Here is a 22,198-nt window from a genome sequence, read left to right on the forward strand (position 1 = left end):
TCTTCAAGCTCCCAGCTAATAATTGCTCCAACTAAAGCACCGGGGTTTAAAGAACTAGGGGTAGCCGCTAGGGTCTGTGTGGGAGCTGAGCTCACCACGGAAGCTGTGGAGGCGGCGACGGCGGTGGTGGCGGGCTTTGGAGGCTTCTTCGGACAATCCCGAGAAGTATGTCCTTTTCTATGACAAAAGAAACATCTACCCTCCTCCTTGTACTGAGAAAGCTCCTCAACACTCAATTTGCCACCTGTCTTGCCTGCCTCAGCTTTCTGGTCTGGAGTAAGCTTAGACGCATTGTTCGAGTTCTTGGAGCCAGAGGCTCCCGGACTCTGTCCTGGGGAAGACCCCGTCTGATTCTGGCCTTTGCCCCCCCGAGGCGGTAGCCCTAGGAGAAGCCGGCTGGGAAGTCTTGGGCTTGCCACCATTATGTTTCATTTATGCACTCTGTGCAAGCGAGAGTGCGTCTTCAAAGGTGGCTGGCCGAAACATACGCACCTCCCATTGGATTTGCGTGTCAAGGCCATACAAAAACTGCCCTTTCTTGTCCGTATCAGATAAGCCTAATTGCAAACATAAGTCGAAATTCTATTGGGGCAAACTGAAGGACTAGTTGCACGTTCTGACGCGCTCCCCTGAACTCGTCTTCGAGTCGCTCAAGGTAGTGGGGTGGTAGAAACCGTTGCTTAAGGTCACGAACAAACTCGTCCCAAGCATAAGCTGCCATACCTACTCTGGTGTGGGCATGAGCCCACTGAGTCCACCAAGGAATAGCCTCACCTTCCAAGTACCAACTGGCTAAGATCACTTTGTCATTATCTGTTTTTCTAACTGCGGCAAAGTAAGCTTCAAACTGATGCAACCATGAATAGAGAGTTGTGGGATCGAGTTTACCATTATACTTACTGAAGTTCATTTTCTAGGAAAAATGATTCGACGGCGCCGCCAGTGTCAATATGGCGTCCAAAGCTTTGAGGTAACGCTCGTGTTCCACGCGTTCTCGTTGTCGGATCTCCAATGCACGCATCTGCAACTCAAGCAAAGAGCTCGGCTGCGGTTGTGACCCCGCAAAAGGGTCCCTGTGTCAAGGATCTGGAATCTGGGATACGGAAGGGGAGAGAGGACGAGATGGAAAACGCGACGCTGGAGAAGGGGTGCGCTCTTCCAGAGCCAAGATTTGCGCCTTCTGCTCATCCAACTTGGTTGTCTGTTCTGTGATTGCTCGCATCATCTGTTGGAACATGTCTGTAACACTCAAGCCTGGTGCCCTAGCTGGGCTGCCTAGTGCACTCTGGTCCCATGGTTCTTGGTCTCTCTCGTCATCGAAGCTCGCCATAGCAGTTCCTTTCCGGAACACAATCTGACCATCCACTATCTGTGTGGGAGATGACCGAGTCCGGAGGCTGAAAACCAACCGTCCTTCGAGGGACACGAGTCACTCCGAAAGGGATAGTCCACTTGCGTCTGAAAACCAACCACACGAGCGAGAAAAAATTCTGGTTTCTTTGCTGAATCTTTGCACTTGAAGTAGGCTCTGATACCACTGTAACATGCGGAAGCTTCGGAGAAGATCGGTAACTTCAATGCTCAAAAATCAGCGCTCTTTTTGCGACGGAATTAACGCATAAACTAAATGAATATGTGCAAAAAATAGAGAGAGAAAGGGAGAGATAGAGAGGACACAGTATTGGGTCCCAAATACCCTCTGTAGGGCCCCCACCACAGATGGTGTATTTGCTTTATTAGAATGATGTGAATCTGAAAAGAAAATACAGAAAACCTTGACCTTTCTTGGCTGGGAATTCCCTGCCCTTGACCTGCAACCCTTCACCCCTTTGCTTAGCACCTTCTTGGCTTGTCTAGCCCCTTTATGCTTGAGCTCTTGGTGAAATCTAAGATGAAATAATGGGATTATGGACTCTCCTATTTATACTACTCCACCTAGAGCAATCGGCTAGCTGAAGTCCAGGCGGCCAGCATTAAATGTCCCACGACTGACGTTTTCAGCATTTAATGCTGAAAAAATCACATAAATTGCTGCGCTTTTTCCCTAAATGGCTAGGCATTATGCGCATGCTTCTACATGGCTGGAGAATGCTTTTGCAAACATCTTGAGGGCTGGGCAGCCTGTATGGGCTGCCCCATGCCTGCCCTACAGCGATACAAAGGCTGCATGTCATGACCCTATGAAAGTGGAATAGCACAAGTGTGGGCATGGTGGTTGGTGAGCAAGATAAATATTTAATAATTCACATTTGGGTTCTTGGACAAATAGAAATATGGTGGACATCTTCAAATGTGAAGGGGGACCAAAGACATTAATATTTTTAATGTTTTAACCTTGGGTGGCCCCTAGGCATAAGTGACCCTTAGGAAGTTGACAAACTTTAGAAAGGGGCACTAAGATATTTTTGGAGAAAGGGGCAACTCCACTTTGGGAGTTACACGCCTCTCTCATCTCTCTCTCTCTCTCTTGCTTTTGGGAGATCGTGCAAGTTACCTGCGTGGAGGAGAAGAGAATCTCTGTCGACTGGCTGCATAGAAGTGGGCTGCTGGTTTTTGCTGCGTACAGAGCAGGCCGTACAGAACTGGCCGTACAGACCACGTGGCTGCAGGCTGTACAGAGCTGGTGATTGCAGGCCGTACAGAGCAGGCTGACAAGGACAACCCTGTCTAGCAGGTACAGGCGACAGAAACAGTACAGACAGTACTGTACAGACAGAGCTCTCTTGAGAGAAATGAATCTGAGGATATTCTTGCAGGAGAACAGGCTGCAGATGATGCACAATATGAGGATGTAACACAGCCAGAAGATATGCCTAGTAAAGAGGAAGATGATGCTCAGTTTAAAAATCGTTTGGCAAGTGTAATGGATGTGTTTATGCAGCTCACTCAAAGTGAGGAGTTTGCTGAATTTATGAGATCCCGTTCTTATATGGTTTCATGAACAGAAATTGCTTATGCCAATGCAGCATTGCATAGCATCTTTATGTGCTTGCTTGCAATTGAAATTGCATGCTGTTTTCATGCTTGCTTGACCAATGTGTAGTTTCGGGTAAGGGGACGCCCGCCGTGAACCGTGCGTGTGAAACCGTCTGCTGACATGGTTGTGTGGCATGTGAACAGGTTGTAAGTATTACCCAATCTAGGCTCGAATAGCCCTTAGGACTTAGCCAATATTTATAAGTGAGTGCATTCCCACTTCATTAAAGTTTGGGCACCCAAAAGTCACTTATAAATTATGACGGCTTCCAAGTTCACACTCATTGAAGTCCCGGGGCGGACAAGACTCAATGTCCAGGACCTGATCCTCCCTTTTTACTCATAAATGGGCATCTCCCCATGTCCCCTCACCTGATTGGACCCCAATTCACTTACTTATTAAGAGAAAATTCATGTTTTCTCTTCATGAGGATTTTTGGAGGCTGAAAACTCTGTTTTTCCACCATTTTTCTCCATTTCCAAGCTCTCCATAGCCATACCCAACTTGCTAGGGTGTTTTCCAAGCTTCCAAGAGTGTTTCCAAGTGCTAATCACTCTACTACTCACTCCCAATGACTGAAATTCAGCAAAACAGCTCTCATCTTGGGAAGATGAAGCTACACTCTTAAGGTATTACCCCGAATTCATGATGAGATGAGGACATCTCAATTTCTTTCAGGGGGAAAGGATGTAACATGCCCATCTTCAGTAATGATATACATGCCCATTTAATATATGAAATTATGGTTCTTTTTATAGTGTAAAAATCATCATTTTAATAATTCAACTATTTCTACTCGGAATCTTAAAATTATGAGTCCAAATTTGAAATCTATGCATGATTTTACCCTAATTTAGAACTTTACAACACTCAAAATGAACACCGGAATAAGATTCTACGTAAAGTTTTTAGTTAAATTACAGTAAACTTCCAACTTCAATAAAGACATGGGCAAATCGAAGATATCAACACTTCTAAAGCTTCCAACGCGAAGGCTTCCGCTTGCAACAACTTCTATGAAGACTAGTAAGCTAATTGGACAATGTGTTGTCATTACTTATTCAGTAGAAGGGTAGGACTCCTTGTTTAGCCGCCCTGTGTAGTATTTCTCTTGTCCTATGTGCTCTTGAAGATGTTGCTACCTTGCTTGGTAGAACATAGAGCCAATGGTAGAGAATATGGGCACTGAAGTCGAGCCGAGCATCAAGGCAGTTCCTTGGTGATCTACATCGACATACCATTGTTTTCTAAATGCTGAATTTCATATGCATTGGCATGGAGGATTTGGCAATGGATGCTCGTGAAGCTATGTATTGAATTTCTCCAATAGTAATACAATTTACTCAAGGGAGGGGTCGACCGTTCCGGCTCATTGTGTGTCTCTTGTCAATTCAGCAATTTACTTCTTGTATATGAGCAAGTGTCCTTTAAATCTTAGTGTATTGATTAGCATTGTGTTCAACCAAGTTACATTACAGGTATGGCAGTTTGAAGGGTGGAAACAGAGACTGGACAGTGGATGTGTATTTGAACTGAGTTGTGAAATCATGTTCATGGAATATGCCAGATGTATGCACAAGGCTGCCCTGTTGAATTGACTTGGTTGATCAGAGGGAAGCATAGTGTGTTGCTTTTGTGGGACACAGATCTGTGTGTGAATCCTCTGTGCTAAGAGGTTTTGAGGGCTGCTAGATTGGACATACAGGTTTACTTTCTTGGACTGGCTTTGTTGTACTCAGTTATACATTTCATTGAATTTGAATAAAGAAATACCGAAAGGGGCGCCAAGCTTTGGGACCAACAGGTGTCGATTTCCTTTCGGTTTTGGAGCATTCTAGCTCCAGTTAATTTTGTTGTTTATTTGGACTACAATTGGAAGGGTGACTGCTAGTCTACCGCACTTTGGTTTCTACCAGAGGCCGGTTTCACTGCATCTCCTGCATGTCTGCCTTTAGCCTGCCCCTAGGCTGTCCTATAGCCCCTCCATGGCTGGTGGGTTCAGCCAGAGCCTTCCTGGCCCTCATGGGGGTGGTTCCACACTATCCCCATGCCCACACAAAGACCCGGGATAGCCCTATGGACTGGCCCCTTGTTCTAAACACAAACCCTAACTAACTACTCAGTGATCTGGCATCCGGTACCATAACAGATACACAGAATCACTGACATCATTCCAGAGGGAGACTCACAGCGCGGACATCATTCCAAAGGGCTAACTTGTCCCGGACTGGGCTCACATGGGACCAGTTCACCATCCCAGGTCCTGCACCTTCTGTACAGATATGTCTACGTGGCATCCAAGTGCGGGATGCACGTGGCACGATTATTCATGCTCTTTCTACTTGGAAGCATTACCTTCTTGGGGCTGATTTCATTGTTCAGAGTGATCATCAGACTCTTCGCTATTTCCTTATCCAAACGAAGCTTTCAAAGAAGCATATGAGATGGGCAAACTTTTTGTCCATGTTTCACTTTCAAATTGTTCATGTGGATGGCAAAAAGAATGTGGTAGCAGATGCCTTGTCTAGGAAACCACATGTGGCTGCCGTCTCCATTATCTTTCAACATGAACTTGATGATATGCGAGAATAGTATGCTCATGACTCAGATTTTGAGCGGATTTTTTATCGTTTGACCGAAGGAGAGCGAGTTGATCATTATTCTCTCAAGGAAGGATTTTTTATGATGCATGGCAAATTGTGTCACATCTCAGTTGAGGCAGAAGGTTTTGACAGAATGCCATGCTCCGCCTTATGCAGGCCATCGTGGTATTGAGGCTACAGTGAAGGCTTTGGAGGCATTCTTTTATTGGCCTACTCTGCGCAAGGATGCTAATGCTTTTGTTCGTGATTGTATCATTTGTCAGAAGGTGAAGTATGACCGTCAAAAGACACCTGGGTTACTTCATCCCTTGCCTATTCCAGATAGACCGTGGGAGAGTATTGCTATGGTTTTTATCTTTGATCTTCCTAGGACAACGAGTGGGAATGATGGCATCTGGACTATCGTGGATCGTTTCAGCAAGCAGGCTCAAAGAAGATTAATGCAGAGCAAATGGTGAGGATATTTTTGACAAATATCTTCAAGTACCATTATGACGAGTTTATTTTGGAGAGCATTGTTCAAGAACATGAAGACTTCGTTGAAGTTCTCATCGTCTTTTCATCCACGAACAGATGGGCAATCGGAAATTGCCAACTCAGTTGTATTGGATCTTCTAAAGTGTTATGTTTCGGATCATAAGGAACAGTGGGAAAAGTATCTTCCTTTGGTGGAGTTTGCTTGCAACAACACCATTCACACTTCGACAAGAAAGGCACCTTTTGAGATTGTGGAAGGCGGGAAGAAAGTACCTCCGATCTTGCATACAAAAGATAAGATCTTCGAGGCAGATCGTTTTGTGGAGAATATGGATGAGACTTACAAAAAAGGTCAAGGTGGCTCTTCAAAGGACTCAAGAGAAACAGAGGAAAGCAGCAAACCTTCACCGTCGATCATTGGTTTTTGATTTGGGTGATTGGGTGCTTTTGAGATTTAAGAAGGCTAGACTCAGGAAAATGAAGGGTAAACAGAGCTTATATCCTAAATTGAGTATGTGGTACTATGGGCCTTTTCAGGTAATTGAGAAGATGAGTGATGTTTCCTATCGTCTTCAGTTACCGAATCCTTGGAAGATTCATAATGCATTCCATGCGAGTCTTCTTAGACCTTTCAGAGGTGTGGTGCCTTCAGATTTGGTTGATGAGCCGCAACCAGAGGTAGAAGAACTTGATGAGATTCTTCAACCGGAACAGATTTCGGCACATAAAGAAAGAAAAGTCAGGGGAAAGTTTCACGTCGATATCTGGTGAAGTTTGTGAACTATTCACCTATGGATTCGAAGTGGATGGAGGAGGGTGACTTGGCAAATTCACCGAGGATACTACAACTTTACCTCGAGGCTTTTGGTTTGGAGCCTACCTTAAAAAAGTGCTTCAATAGGTTCAGCTGTGGATTCTGGAGTACTACCTGTTACTCAAGAGGGGAGTGACTCCGCTCCTTTGTCACAGAGTTCATTCGGATGAGATCTGGAAGTTGCTTGGTGTTCTTATCAGCACACCTAAGATACTAAACTGACAGTATATCTGCCTATGGGATTTCTATGATATATGTGTACTAGTCACATGGTTTGATTCATGGATATACGAATATCTTCAGAGAATGGGGACGCCTATTCTAGACTTTCGTTTGATATGCATTAGTGTTTATTTTGTTCATGACGTACTGCTGATCGTGGGTCCTGTGGGATGGCCATGAGCAGAGCAGGTAAAGCATCCAGGGGGACATGATTATTCACGAAGTGGATGCTCTCGATTTATGTATTCCGATGTTCTGTTTCAGTTGGCAGGACATAGCTTTCTCGTTGCTCTCTTAGGTTCTGTTTCAGTTGGCAAATCCTTTGAACGAACAATCGAGGACGATTGCTTTGTTTTAAGAGGGGGGTATGTTACAAGACTGAGTATTTTACCTCTTTGTCTTAAGCATTGTAATTATGTTTTAAGCATGTTTATAAGCATTGTAATTATGTTTTAAGCATGTTTAAGCATTCACTAATCATGTTTAATCCAATAAATGCATGTGTAAGTCTGTACATGTGTGTGATTCCAAGGGAAAGAGATCACCAAGGTTTCCCGCTCGCTGAAGCTCCCGCCTCCACCCTGCTCTGCGCACCCTCGCTCCCCCCCCCTCCTCGCGCCTGTTTTCCTTCCGCCCCCCGCTTGCTTCCCTCTGCTCGCCGCTGCGCCCCCCCTCTCCTTCCTCGCTGCTGCGCCGCCCCCCCTTCCTTCCTCGCCGCTGCGCCCCCCTCTTCGCCAATTCGCCACCCCCCCCCGCTGCCGCCTGTTCGCCATCCCCCCCCCGCTGCCGCCTGTTCCCCCCCGCTGCCGCCTGTTCGCCTTCCCCCCCGCTGCCGCCTTTTCGTCACCCCCCCCTGCTGCCGCCTGGTCGCCCCCCCGCCTCTTCGCCTCCTCTCGCCGCCTCCACTCAGCAGCGCCCCGCCTCCCTCCTCCTCGCGTTGTCGCCGCCCCCCCCCCCTCTGGGCCTCTCCTCCCCTTTTTTCGCCGCCCCCCCCTTCCCTCCTCTGTCGTGCTGCTTTTCACCCCTTGGGGGTTTTTGTTTTTTTCCCCTCTTCGTCTTCCGTCCTTCCGCCACTTGGTGTGCAACCCGCTTCTTGCAGGTTTTCCGCTTTCGCCTCGCCTTCGCTTGAGCTTCAGACTCTGATGGAGACTCCTCCCGCCTCGTCTCAGAGGGACTCTTCCGCAGCCCCCTCGCCCGCCACCGAGGTCATCCCCATCAGGCTTTCTCTTTCGCCGGAAGAGGAAGCGAGCCTCACCGCAGAGGTGGAACGCCTTCAGGCTCACTCCACCATCTGCCGTATAGTCGGCACTCGCCCCAGCAGAGGGGAGATCAGGGATCTACTTCAGGCTCGCCTTCTTGCAGATGTGGGCAAGATCCTTGATGTACAGCTCTTGGGCCGGGGACATTATCAGATCGAGTTCGAGGCCGCCCAGAGCGTTGCCAAGGTCCTTGCCATGAGTCCTCTGGATATCAGGGGTGCTCGGGCTTTCTTCAGGCCTTGGCAGCATGGATTTGACCCAGCGGCGGCGGAGCAGGGAGAGCGCCTCTTCCATATTACAGTTTGTTTCCCTGGTCTCCGCCGGGAGTATCTTCCGCTCCTCTCCAGGCTCGGAGCACTGGTGGGCTCGGTTCTTGAGACGGGCCCCTCAGCAGCTTCAGTGGTGGCCAGAGCAGCTGGGCTACCTTCGGTCAGAGTGTTGGTATCTGACATCTCCTCCCTTCCTAAGGTCATTCAGCTACCTAGGATAGGGGGGGGGTGGATAGATCAGAGAGTGGAGTTCTCGGGGCTCCCGAACCAGTGCTTCATTTGCAGGCAGGTCGGTCATTTGGCCAAGGCCTGCCCTCGCAGGAGACCTCGGCCCTCACCACAGCAGCAGGCCACGGATGGCCCGCCCACAGATTCGGCTCGGCAGGCTGCCTCAGGGACACCTGCTCAGGCCACAGAGACCTCGGAGTGGCAGCCTGGACAGGGGCGCCGTCGAGGGAGACAGCCACAGCAGCACGCCCAGGTACCGCTGCAGCAGCAGCCACAGTCTCAGCCTCACTGGGTTCCCGTGAGGAACAGATTTGCTCCCCTTCAGGAGGAGACCCCTGCAGCGACCGAGGACCAGGAGATGCCAGCTCCCCCTCCTTCACCTCCCCCACACCCATCCCCTCCCACCGCCTCGCTTCCACCATCGCCTCCTCCCGCCCCCGCTCCGGTCTCGGCAGCGGCTCCCTCTCCTCCTCCCTCGCCTCCCCCTCCTCCCCCTCCGCCCGCCTCGCCTTCCCGGGAGGTCCTGGCAGCTCCCTGGCGCTCACCTGCAGTCCGGAGGGCGTTGAGCACTGACCTCGCTCGAGCATCACAGAGGAGACCTATGCCGATTAGGGCCTCACGGATTTCATCTATTCGTAGTCGGCTGAGTCGCCTAGGCATTCGACAGCGCTCGGCGGCGTTTGATTATACCTTCACACGGCTTTTTGGAGCAGAGGGCCCCCATGAGCCAGCACCCATCCGAGTGCATGTAGTGATACCTCCGGCCCGCGGGGAGGAGGCACTAGACTCAGCAGTGGCCTTCTCGTTCCCTCTATGTGGACCTTGTGACCGGGAGTGGACTCTAGAGCTCGCTCTCAGCACGTTGAAGACTCAGGCAGTTGAGTTTTCTCATCACATGAGCGATTTAGAGGTTACAGATGTGCTAGGCCGACTTTGGGAGTTGGCTCATTTTGTCTTGGATCCCGGGGGTGTGGATACATCCGGGATTCGGCATTTGGTCGTGCGCATAGTTGCAGATTTGGCGCGCGACCCAGGATATGTGAGCATTCACGAGGTTACTATGTCAGAGCAGGAGGCAGTCGCCATGGGTCACAGCCACTGGCGCCTGATCCGGGATTCTTGCAGTACACCGGGTGGGCAGACTCGCAGCCGTTCGGATGGGGACTACTCTCCATCCAAGCCGCTTGCGAAGGCCCGCCGTACGGCTGAGACAGCATCCACCTCAGTAGGACATCCATGAGGATCATCTCATGGAATGTACAGGGCCTTGGCGGAGCACACTTTATACGCTATCGAGGCTGCTTGAGGCAGGAGCTACAGAGATGTCTGGTTGGTGGCAGCATTGACATTCTGATGATGCAGGAGCACCACTTGGGTGAGAGCAGGATACGGAGATATGGTTCGGTGATGCCTGGTAGATGGGACACTTTCTGGTCTGCAGGGTTTGGTCCGTTGGGTGGACAGGGAGGAGTATGCATGGTTATTGCAGATGCATGGCGGCAGGCCATTGTGGACCGAGGGATCATTGTGCCTGGTAGAGCACAGTATGTCATTCTGAGGATGCATGATGAGCTATTGGGTGTGCTCAACATCTATGCGCCCAATCATGCTAGTGCCAGAGCAGAGTTCTGGACTCAGGTTACAGATGCATTGCCAGAGGCCGCACATTGGTGTGTTGGGGGAGACTTCAACATGCTTGAGGACCCGGCAGATAGGGTGGGAGGCAGTCATGTTACAGTGCACGGCACGGAGCTTGCAGCTTGGGACCGGTTTAGTATGACACTGAGGATCACTGATGCATGGCAGCATGGGGCTTTCTCCCGGTCTCAGGACAGTCTTAGTTTCTCTCGGTCGGGTCGCCGGCAGGGAGGGACTAATCTATCTCGGATTGATCGCTTTTATGTGGGCAATTGGTTGGGGGAGCGAGGGGGCTCCGTCGGCATTCTTGCTGGCACCTCATTTTCAGATCATGCGCCAGTTATACTGACTTTGGAGGAGGGGACACGGGAGCCCAGCTTGCAGTTGAGGATCCCAGAGAGGGTACTTGCAGACCCCAGTCTCGCTGAGGACATTGAGAGGATCTGGCATGATAGTCAGTGCTCTGACCAGGATGCAGCGGGCCAGTGTGCCCAGGGACTCATTGATCTTAGCTCTTTTCTACACGCTGCAGCTTTGACACGACTGGGAGAGATTCGCGAGCGGGAGCAACGGCTGAGACGCAGCCTTGCTTCGCTACAGCGCCTTCAGGAGCAGCAGCCTGCATGTGAGTGGGTGGCGTCCCAGCTGAGCCAGGCACGCCAGGAGGTTAGAGAGGCAGAGGAGCAGAGACATGAGTTTTACTATCGTCGTCAGGCCTCTCAGTGGACGCAGCTTGGTGATAGAGTGACTGGGGAGTTTTTTGAGATCACTGGACCCCGTCATGCGCGAGCAGGGGTTCGCCAGCTTGCTAGACCGGATGGATCGATAGCTACTGAGCTCGGGGAGATCAGAGCCATTGCCACTGCTTTTTATCGTGACTTGCTTTCAGCGGAGCCAGCCACTGAGGATCGAGATGTATGCAGACAGACTGTGTGGGCCCATGTGCAGAGGAGAGTCACAGACCATATGCGCACAGTTCTAGGTGCGCCTCTGTCAGAGATTGAGCTTGCCGAGGCCTTGAGGGTCCTGCCGCGACATAATTGCCCAGGGGAGGACGGACTGACGCCGGCCTTTTTTATGCGCTATTGGGACCTTTTGGGGCCAGGCCTCCGCAGGGGCTTTCAGCATGTTTTGGACACTGGGGTGATGCCGCAGAGCTTTTCAGAGGGCTTGATCTATCTTATCCCCAAGGGGGAGGGAGTATCGGATGACATTCGGCATTGGAGGCCTATTACGATCCTCAATACTGTATACAAGGTCTTGGCAAAGGCCTTGAGTTTGAGGATCCAGCCCTTCCTGGGGGAGTTGATTCATGCTACTCAGACAGGATTTGTCAAGGAGCGCAGTATCCTTGACAACATCTTTACTTTCTGGGAGGCGACGGCCCGAGCTAGGTTTCTTGGCGAGGACTTGGTCGTGATGCTTCTCGATTTTGAGAAGGCATACGATAGAGTTGATTGGGGATTCTTAGAGGGCACTATGCTACGCCTGGGCTTTGAGCCAGGATGGATCAGAGGGGTGGCAGCTTTGTATTCCACAGCTCGCAGCCAGGTGCTGATTGCAGGAGGTCGGGGGCCGAGTTTTGAGCTGACCAGATCAGTCCGTCAGGGGTGTCCTCTCGCCCCTTTCCTTTTTCTCTTCTTTGCGGAGGCTATGAGTATGTATTTGACGGCAGAGGAGGTTGGTTTGAGAGGACTTCAGCTCCCAGTCCGGGGGGAGGATTTGCTTGATGCTGAGTTTGCAGACGACACGGGCTTATTTTTGCATGGCCAAGAGGCCAATCTTATTCGGGCAGAGCAGTCGCTCCAGGTTTTTAGTGCAGCTTCGGGAGCATTGATCAATTGGCGCAAGACAGTGGCCTTTTGGATCAGTAGTGCTCCCACTCCGGCATGGAGTCCGGACCCCGGTTTTAGATGGATTCCTCCCGGCACAGCAGTGCGGTATTTGGGATGCCAGATTGGCCTCGATTTGTCACCTGAGCAGCAGATTGCCCCGCTTCTTCTGAGCATTCGGAAGAAGCTATTGTATTGGAGTACAGCTCGACTATCCTTGGCTGGGAGGGTGGTGGTGGCAAATCAGGTGCTGTTAGCGACTATGTGGTACATTACGTCTTGCTGGATTTTCTCGAGCTCTTGCATCAGCCAGGTACAGAGGCTGATCAGGAACTTTTTGTGGTCTGGGCGGGACGGTCAGCCAGCTCGGGCAAAGGTTGCATGGGCAGTTATTACACTTCCGCTGGCTCAGGGCGGTTTGGGCATTATAGATCCAGTCGATCAGAGTAGAGCCTTATTGGGGAAGCTTATTGTTCGGGGGTTGCTTCCAGGCACTGAGCCTTGGAAAGAGCTCCTCTTGCAGCGATTGCAGGCCCGGGCGCCTCCTGCAGGGGGTACTTGGGCACCAGAGATTCGCTGGATATTCATAGAGATGAGGAGGACAGGCCTCAGTAGAGGATGGGAGGACAGATTTGCTTTGAGTATCCTGAGAGCTTGGGAGCTGCTGAGACCGGGGCTCTCTCAGCGGCCTCCGTCTTGTGTTGAGGAGCGGGCCAGGCAGCCGCTCATCTGGAGCCCAGCGGTTCGTACAGAGCAGGGTCATATGCTGGGTTCTCGGCCTCGTCTAGCCTGGGGACCTTTAGCGGCAGGCCCAGCTCGTAGTTTTGGAGACTGGCAGGCTTTCTGCAGTCTACCAGAGGAGACCCAGGTGGAGAGGCTGAGCCACTTCAGAGGGGGGTTGATTATGAGGGATGATATTCAGGAGGCACTTACAGAGGAGTGGTTCACACCTCTCGAGCCAGTGGCCCCACGGTGGATGGGAGCCTTCACACAGTTGGAGATCCTGATTGCTGTCAGAGCTAGCACTGAGGATGGCAGATGCCTCTATTATGAGATTCAGGATGAGGGCCGACTCCAGAGAGTGGAGGTGGAGTCGCCTTTGGTTGCAGAGTGCACCTTTCAGAGGATTCGGGTAGTGGCTGCCGCTTCTCGGAAGTGGCATATTGACCCCGACCCTGCTGACGTGCTCCCGGATTGGCGTATATGGGCATATGCAGCGCGCCCCTTGGCCCGGCTACAGTGGGACCCCGGAGAGTACGAGTGGCATGATCCTTATGCATCCCTTGAGGCCACAGAGATCACATTTTTCCAGTATACGGTTCGGCTGGGACGGCATATTTTGACGGCGAGGAGGACGGTTTCTCCAGCGGCAGCGGGGCATTGGCGATTGCAGGGACTATCACAGGAGTTCCTGGAGGATTTCTGGGCTCGACTCTGGGCTAGTCGGCAGGCCCGCAGGATCTCGGCTTTTCAGTGGCTGGTCGCCCACAGGGGCTCAGCAGTTGGCACTTGGCTTGTTTATAGCGGTCTTCCGGCGGCCTGCGTCCGATGCGGCCACCCTATGGAGACACAGAGACATTGCCTTTGGGACTGCCCTCAGGCACAGCAGATTTGGCTGCGGATGCTGCGTATTCTAGCCCCCCTCTCTCCAGAGGGTATGTTTACGTGGGGTGCCGCTGCTTGGTCGACTTCGTCAGGGCCTGCTATGGGCTATGAGATGGAGCAGGGCAGTCAGGCCATCAAATTTATTAGGGGCCAGCCTCGCCTGGTTCCGGCACCGGATTTCTCGTCCGCCAGCTGGACACAGGAGAGGGATTTACGATGGGAGCTCCTCAGCAGCCTCACCATCTGGTTCACCTGGAGGGCCCGGTGCTTCACGGCCTTTGAGGGGAGATTAGAGCCACCAGCAGAGACTGTTCGGGGGATTTGGCAGGAGTTGATCCACACCCTGCGAGGACAGTACGACCGCATCCGGGGAGACTCGGATGAGGCGATTTTACGGCGCCAGGCCTTTCATACCACTTGGCGCTGCGGCCCGTTCTACACCCTACACACGGGATCCCCCCGTTGGCACTACAGGCCACCTGTTTGGCTCTTCCCCCCCCCCATTGTATGATTTAGCCGCTCAGTCCTTTAGACTGATGCTTGTATTTTGCAGCACCTAGGGAGAGTCTCCCGGGCTGCCATGATGTATTCACTGCTCTTCTCTTTGTTAGGAGCAGGAGAGATCTCTTTTGTAGCCCTACGGGCGTTTTTTACATAACTAATGAAAGGATCTTTTCTCGGAAAAAAAAAAAGTCTGTACATGTGTGTGGATTCAGATACATGTTTGGTGTGTGTGTACATGTGTGCATGCTCATATGTTTGTTCAAGTGCATGTATATGTGTGTTTCTCTTACCTTGATGCAGGTGCAGCAGCTGAGGCATCCTGTGGGTCAACGGTCAGTCCAGCCAACAGCTATTGTGGCACTGCCACGTGGCACAGGGAGTCCGGACAGGTGACGTGGAGCTGCAGACATGCTTTGTAGACAGCTGGCTATAGCAGGGGATGACGGCTGGCTAACGTGGCAGGCTGGACTGCACGTGTGCAGGTACTCCCACGTGGGCAGGCAACCGGCTGCCACATAAGCAGGCACCAGGCGACGACGCTGCAGTGCAGCCAAGCACAAGCACCAAGCGAAGCACAGTGCAGCCAAGCGCAAGCAGCAGCGTGGGCAGCAACGAAGCATGGGCGCCATGCAGCAAGCGCAAGGCAGGCAACAACAAAGCATGGGCGCCGGGCAGCAAAACGCGAAGGAAAGCAAATGCGAAGGAAAAGCACTAGGCAACCCGAAAGCGAAAAATAAAATAAAATCAACGTGGGATTTCTTTTTTTTTCCCGAAAATGCTTAAGCGCCATGTATTTTTTTTATTTTTATTTTTTAAAGAGGAGAAAAGCTATTCGATAGTTTTTGGAAAAAAAAGCCTTTGTAATAGATTTTTCCAAGGAGAAAATGCATAGCTTTTTCCCCCAAACTTGTATAAATAAGGGACCAAGGCTCTTGTATCCCACAACACATCTTAGGTGAAAGCTAGTAGGAGATCTCCTCCCCGTGGATCAAGGAGGCATCTTCTCGGGAATTGTACAAGGGCTATGCCGACCTTGAGTTATAAATAAATACTTGCGGGGACGCCACGCTTTGGGACCAATTGGTCTTTTGTGAGGAGCACTCTAGCTCCACTTATTTTATTTTCTTCTTCATCCAAATTTATTATTCCAGTTCGTAAAGCGATTAAAGTGTGATTAAGTGTGTTCACCGCCTGTCAAGTTGCTGAAGGCCGGTTTCAGATGTCTCCTTGTATCGGAAGCTTGTCGGTTCATTGATTTGATTACTGAATACCAGATTGGACTTGAGTTTTCCAGTAGTACTGTTGAGCTCATTTATGCAGACACCTTTGAAGACTCATTGGGATGCAGGATTGCGGATCTTGCGATATCTCCAGGGTACTAAGGATCTTGGACTCTTTTATAACACTGGAGGAAGATGGCCTGGACACGCAAATCCAATGGGAGGTGCGTATGTTTAGGCCAGCCACCTTTGAGGACGCACTCTCGCTTGCGCAGAGTGCAGAAATGAAACACAATGGTGGCAAGCCCAAGATTTCCCAGCCGGCTTCTCCCAAGGTTAACGCCCCGGGGGGCAAAAGCCAGAACCAGACGGGGTCTTTCCCAGGACAGAGCCCAAGAGCCTCTGGCTCCAAGAACTCGAACAATGCGTCTAAGCTTACTCCAGAACAAAAAGCGGAGGCAGGCAAGACACGTGGCAAGTTGAGTGCTGAGGAGCTTTCTCAGTACAGGAAGGAGGGTAGATGTTACTTTTGTCACACAAAAGGACATACTTCTCGGGATTGTCCGAAGAAGCCTCCAAAGGCCGCCGCCGCCTCCACAGCTTCGGTGGTGAGCACAGCTCCCACACAGACCCCAGCGGCTACCCCTAGTTCTTCAACCCCCGGTGCTTCAATTGGAGCAATTATTAGCCGGGAGCTCGAAGATAAGCAGAAGGGCGCCCATGACCAGGAGTATGAGCGCAACGAATTGCTCAAGTCCTTTGGCTACATAGGTGGCCAGAGAGTCGTTGTCTTGTTTGACAGCGGCAACACGGAGAATGTGATCACGGAAGAGGCCGCTAGGCGTGCCCGTTTCGAGCTAACTCCGGTGGACAAACAAGTTGAGGGTTTTAGCACAGGTATGACAACAAGCGTCAAGTATGAAGCTCTAGGTGCTAAGTTAGTGATTCAGGGCATAGAGTTTGTGCGTGACTTTATGGTTGCCCCTCTTGTAGGAGCAGACATAATTTTGGGTATCCAGTGGTTTCACAAGTTTCTTCCTGATGTCAAGTGGAACAAGCACACGTTCCAGATCAATCGGAATGTGTCAAACACCCCGGTGACCATTAAGTGTGAACCAGGTATTCCAAACTTTCCGCTCATAAGCCACTTGCAGGCTAAGCGAGCAATCAGGAAAGGCGCACAGTGTGCGATGATTTACATCCAGACAGCCCAGACGGTGGCCAATGCTTTCGAGAAGTACTCGGTTCTCCATGAAAAGTTCCAGAAGATTTTTCTTCGGGACAGTCTCCCTCCCTAGCTTCCCCCGTCCAGACCGGAGGATCACAAGATTGACCTCCTCCCAGGCTCGGAACCCCCGAGCAAGTTTCCGTATCGCCTTTCTAAGGCAATGGAATCGGAGTTGGACCGCCAACTCCAAGAATTGTTGCAAGCTGGCTTCATCCGCCCCAGCGTGTCGCCATTTGCAGCACCGATCTTGTTTGTCAAGAAGAAAGATGGGTCTTCTCGGTTGTGTGTCGATTATCGTGCACTCAACAAGCTCACTATCAAGAGCAGATTCCCAATGCCTCGAATTGACTATATTCTCGAGAGGCTGAATGGAGCTAAGGTGTTCTCCAAACTAGATTTAAAGAGTGGGTACCACCAGGTACGGATTGTAGAGGGGGACATCCCCAAGACAGCCTTCCGTACAGAACGGGCCCACTATGAATTTGTGGTTATGCCATTTGGATTGACGAACGCCCCAGCTACATTTAACCGCATGATGATGCGTATTTTCCGGGAGTTGATTGGAGTGTGTGTGTTCATATTTCTGGACGACATACTCATATTTTCAGCTACAGTTGAGCAACATGACATTGATGTGGAGAAAGTCCTTAAGTTGCTGGAAAGCAACGAGCTCTATGTCAATGAAAAGAAGTCAGAATTTTATCTGTTCCAGGTACATTACTTGGGATATATAATTAGTGCTGAAGGCATTCGACTTGATCCGGCTAAAGTGGCCGAGATTGTTAACTGGGAAGTACCGCAGACCGCTTATGACATTAGATCATTTGTGGGTATATGCCAGGCATATTCCACCCACATTGACAAGTTTTCTGATCTCTCGACAGACCTCACCGATCTGCTAAAGGGAGTGAAAACAAGGAGGCAAAAGATTCGAATGACTCCACGAGCGTTGGAGGCATTCCAGAACCTCAAGGTGGCTTTGTCAGCAGCGCCTTGTTTAGCCCTTGCCTCATGGGACGAACCATTTCAGGTGATCACCGATGCGAGTAACATCGCAATTGGAGGTGTATTGCAACAGAATGGTCATCCAGTAGCTTACATGTCTCGTAAGTTACTGCCCGCCGAAAAGAACATCGCAATTGGAGGTGTATTGCAACAGAATGGTCATCCAGTAGCTTACATGTCTCGTAAGTTACTGCCCGCCGAAAAGAACTACTCAGTCTACGATCGTGAACTCCTAGCAGTTATACAGGCCTTGAAACATTGGAAACATTTCCTGTATGGCCGTGACTTTGAGATTCGCACTGACCATCAGGCATTGCGCTGGATTCAGACGATGCCAAGTGCACAGTGGAGTGATCGACAACACCACTGGAGTCAGATATTCCAGCAGTTCGGTGGCATGATTGAGTACCCTCCAGGAAAGGCCAATCCAGTGGCCGATGCTTTGAGCAGGAAGGGACAAGTATCTGCGATTCAGACCACTAGACTTGACCTTGTTGGTACTGGACTAGAAGACATGAAGCACACGTACGCGGATTCCGAGGAATTCGGTACACAGTGGGAACAGGCATTGGATGCCACAGGACCATGCCATTTTCTGATACGCGATGGTTGGCTTTTCTACAAAGGCCGACTATGTGTCATGAAATCATTCCGGGCAGCTCTTCTCCATGATGCCCATGACGCCATTACAGGTGGTCATAGGGGCATGAATTCGACTCTAGAGAAATTAGAACGGCAATACTATTGGCCAAAGATGAGGCGTGATGTGTTTACATATGTACAACGCTGTGACATTTGTCAAAAGGTGAAAGCTCCTCGTGGAAAGAAGATAGGGTTGTTACAGCCTTTGCCAATTCTTGAGGGTCCTTTCCAGGACATTTCAATGGACTTTGTTACAAATCTGCCTCCCAGTCCGAGTAAGCGTAATACGCAGTGTTTAACTATTGTTGATAGGTTCAGCAAATTTGTTATGCTTATTCCTTGCAGGGCCAATGTGACCGCCGAAGATGTTGCCCAGCTTTTCATTCGGCATTGGTACCCGATTGGTGGGATTCCTAGGACCATAGTGTCAGACCGAGATGCCAAGTTTACCAGTCATTTTTGGAGGGCATTGTTTGATAATTTTGGTACTAAGTTGAATTTTTCCAGTGCATTCCACCCACAGACAGATGGCCAGACAGAGATATACAACCAGTTGGCCTTTGATGTGCTGAAGTGTTATGTCCACGATCAGCAAGGTAAGTGGGAATCGTTTTTGCCTTTAGTTCAAGCTGTTTTGAATGACTCTTTTTCTTCAGCTATTGGCAGGACTCCATATGAGGCAGCGTTTGGAAGGCCTTTCCAATCGTTGCTAACCAGGAATTCGTCTTCAGTACCTGAGGCGAACAGAGTGACGGAGTCTTACCAGGAGATCCTAGAGTCCGTTAAAGACAGATTGGCTAAAGCGCAAGAGGCCTACACTCGACAGGCCAATAAAGACCGAAGGGACATGAAGTTTTCGGAAGGGGATTGGGTGTATCTTCGGATTATGAAGCAAAGATTGAAGCAGGTGGACAAGCGATGCCCAAAGTTGTCTTTCAGGAGCTTCGGACCATTTCCCATCCGGAAAAAGATTAATGAGGTGTCTATGCAGTTAAAGCTACCTCCGAGTTGGACTATGCACGATGTATTTCATGTCAGTTGGTTAAAACCATATGCAGGTCCACCCCCTTCAGAGGTCAAAGACGAAGCGGAACCAGACATCATTGATGAAGCAGAAGTAATGGTTCCAGAACAGATCCTTCTGCACCGTTTCAAGCATGGCTCAGGCCAAAGACTACGACAGTTTCTCACGAAGTTTCAGGACCGAGGAACTCATGAAGCGGTATGGCTCGACAAAGAATTTTTCGAAGACTATCTGGCATTATTGACGGATTATTTGGAGGCTATGCAGCTTCCGTCAAGTTAAGCAGAAGTGGATGTCACGTGCATCCCGCACTTGGATGCCACGTAGACATTTCTGTACAGAAGGTGCAGGACCTGGGATGGTGAACTGGTCCCATGTGAGCCTAGTCCGGGACGAGTCAGCCAGGGATCCATCTCAGTCGTCCGAGGTCAAGTGTGCATTGTCCTGCACATGAGTCCAAGGTCAGGTGTGCACTGTTCTGCACATGAAGCAGTGCCAGTCCGCGCTGTGAGTCTCCCTCCGGAATGATGTCAGATGTTCTGTGTATCTGGTTTGCGACTGGATACCAGGTCTCTATAGGCATGTAGGTTTGCATGTAGAGATGGGGCCAGCCCATCGGGCTACCCCAGTGCGAAGATTTGCACTTGCACTTGTAGTGTGGGCATGGGGGAGGTGTAGAACCACCCCCAAGGGGCCAGGAGGGCCCAGGCTGTGCCCACCAGCCAAGGCATGGGCTGGAAAGGCTGTCGGCCAGCCCTAGGGCTGCTGGACAGGCAGCCGACAGGGTTTGAAACCCTACCCAGCAGGTCAGGCCAGGTGTAGGGGCAGTCCCACACCTCTGCGCAGCATGCCCAGCAACCAGGAGCTGTCCCAGAAAGCATGCGCAGGCTGGACAGCATTTAATAAAGTGTGAAAGCATTTTATTGGATGGAAACTAGTCGTGGGGCTTTTATTAGCTGGCCGACTAGATGCTAAGTGGAGTATAAATACTCCAGCCATTAATCGTTGATCTCATCTCATAATTCACCAAGTGCTCCAAGCAAACAAGGGCCAGGACAGCCAAGAACTTGCTAAAGCAAAGGGGTGAAGGACTGAAGGTCAAGGGCAGGTTTTCCAGCCAAGAAAAGGTCAAGTACTTTGTATTTGTTTTCAGATTTACATCATTCTAATAAAGCAAATACACCATCCGTGGTGGGGGCCCTACAGAGGGTAATTGGGACCCAATACTGTGTCCTCTCCATCTCCCCCTTCTCTCTCTATTTTTCTGCACATCGTCTTTCACTTTGTGCGTTAATTCCGTCTCAAAAAGAGTGCTGATTTCTGAGTTTTGAAGTACCGATCCTTCTCCGAAGCTTCCGCATATTAGAGAGAGAGAGAAGAAAATGAGAATGAAGAAGACGACACAGTATTGGGTCCCAAATACCCACTAAAGGGCCCCCCCTGCAAGCAGGAGTATTTGCTTATATTATTCTTTGGAGAATCATTTACAATGCTTGAGTAAAGCGATATAGATGCCCAACCCAAGGACAAGGAAAACAATACGTCAGCAGAGTATCCACCAAATCCGAGGCTCTACTGATGCAAGTCCAAATAGATGTAGGACTCTACATCTGCTGGCTAAATATGAAGAGGAGCTTCCTAGTCTGCTTCTGAAATTTGCTGAATACCCGAATATTTGATGTGGGACTACAGCACATGTATATATATGGCTTCAGAGTGCTGGTCGACTGCCTGAGGTGGCTGTCGCCCTGCAGGAAATTCCCACGACTGGCATTAAATGCCAATCAACTGTATCTCTGTCGACTGCTGGTCGGACTGTTGGGCTGGTCGGGCTGCTGGCCAATTGGCTGTCTGGCCTGGCCGACTGTTACCCAAGTGTATGGCTAGGGGTTCGCTACCCCTTGCAAGGCTAGCGGCTACCTTGGGGCTGGCCCCTTCTACATGCAATGAGCCTAAATGCCTAATCATGCATCCTGATTCCTATGGCTATGGCTGACATCTAAATGTACCTGTATGATGAATTCTCCAAGTGGGTTAAGAGGACTGACACTTAGCTGACCTCTAAGGCTCAGAGACTAACCTACGTAGCTCGTGCCTGACTGTCCCCTGCGGGCTCACAATGGGGTCACGGCGTACGACAAATATTCCTAAAAAAAGGTGCTGCTTTTGTACAAATGCTGTAATGATCATGCCAATGTGTCACTGTGTACCCCAACGTAGGGTGCACATGACACGATCATACCAGTTGCATGTTACATTGGTCTCTAGAGAAGATTGCCAAATGACCATATAATTAGCAGTCTTTGATGGAGGATGGAATCCCTCATCTCACAGAAGACTTTCGTAATTCTAGGGTTCCCTTTTTTTTTTGCCTTCAGGCCCTCACATATGTTGGCTGCCTCCTGTCCTGGCTGTCAGAGCATCTAATGATGGGCATGGCTTCTCCCCACGGACAAACACATGGATTTACAATCATGGCCACCCATTTACACTTTGCGGACTATTGGGAAAAGGGGCTACAGAGTCTAACTTTGGGTCTCATGGGCCCAAATTGTGTCCCCCCCCCCCCCCCCCCCAGCCCCCAGCCCCCACAATCAAGAGATCCCAGGTCTCTCTCTGTGTGGCTCCCAATCAAGAGATCCCAGGTTCAA

General features: G+C 50.4%; 1 protein-coding gene across 2 annotated transcripts in view; it reads right to left on the bottom strand.

Annotated features, from left to right (window-relative positions):
- Positions 1-22,198, bottom strand: part of LOC147614179 (glycoprotein 3-alpha-L-fucosyltransferase FUT11-like) — a 60,930-nt gene that overhangs the window by 37,924 nt on the left and 808 nt on the right. The gene's annotated exons all lie outside the window — the stretch shown is intronic.

This window comes from Cibotium barometz, chromosome 42, assembly GCF_041138505.1.
Source record: "Cibotium barometz isolate CiBa-2024 chromosome 42, ASM4113850v1, whole genome shotgun sequence".
NCBI lineage: Eukaryota > Viridiplantae > Streptophyta > Polypodiopsida > Cyatheales > Cibotiaceae > Cibotium > Cibotium barometz.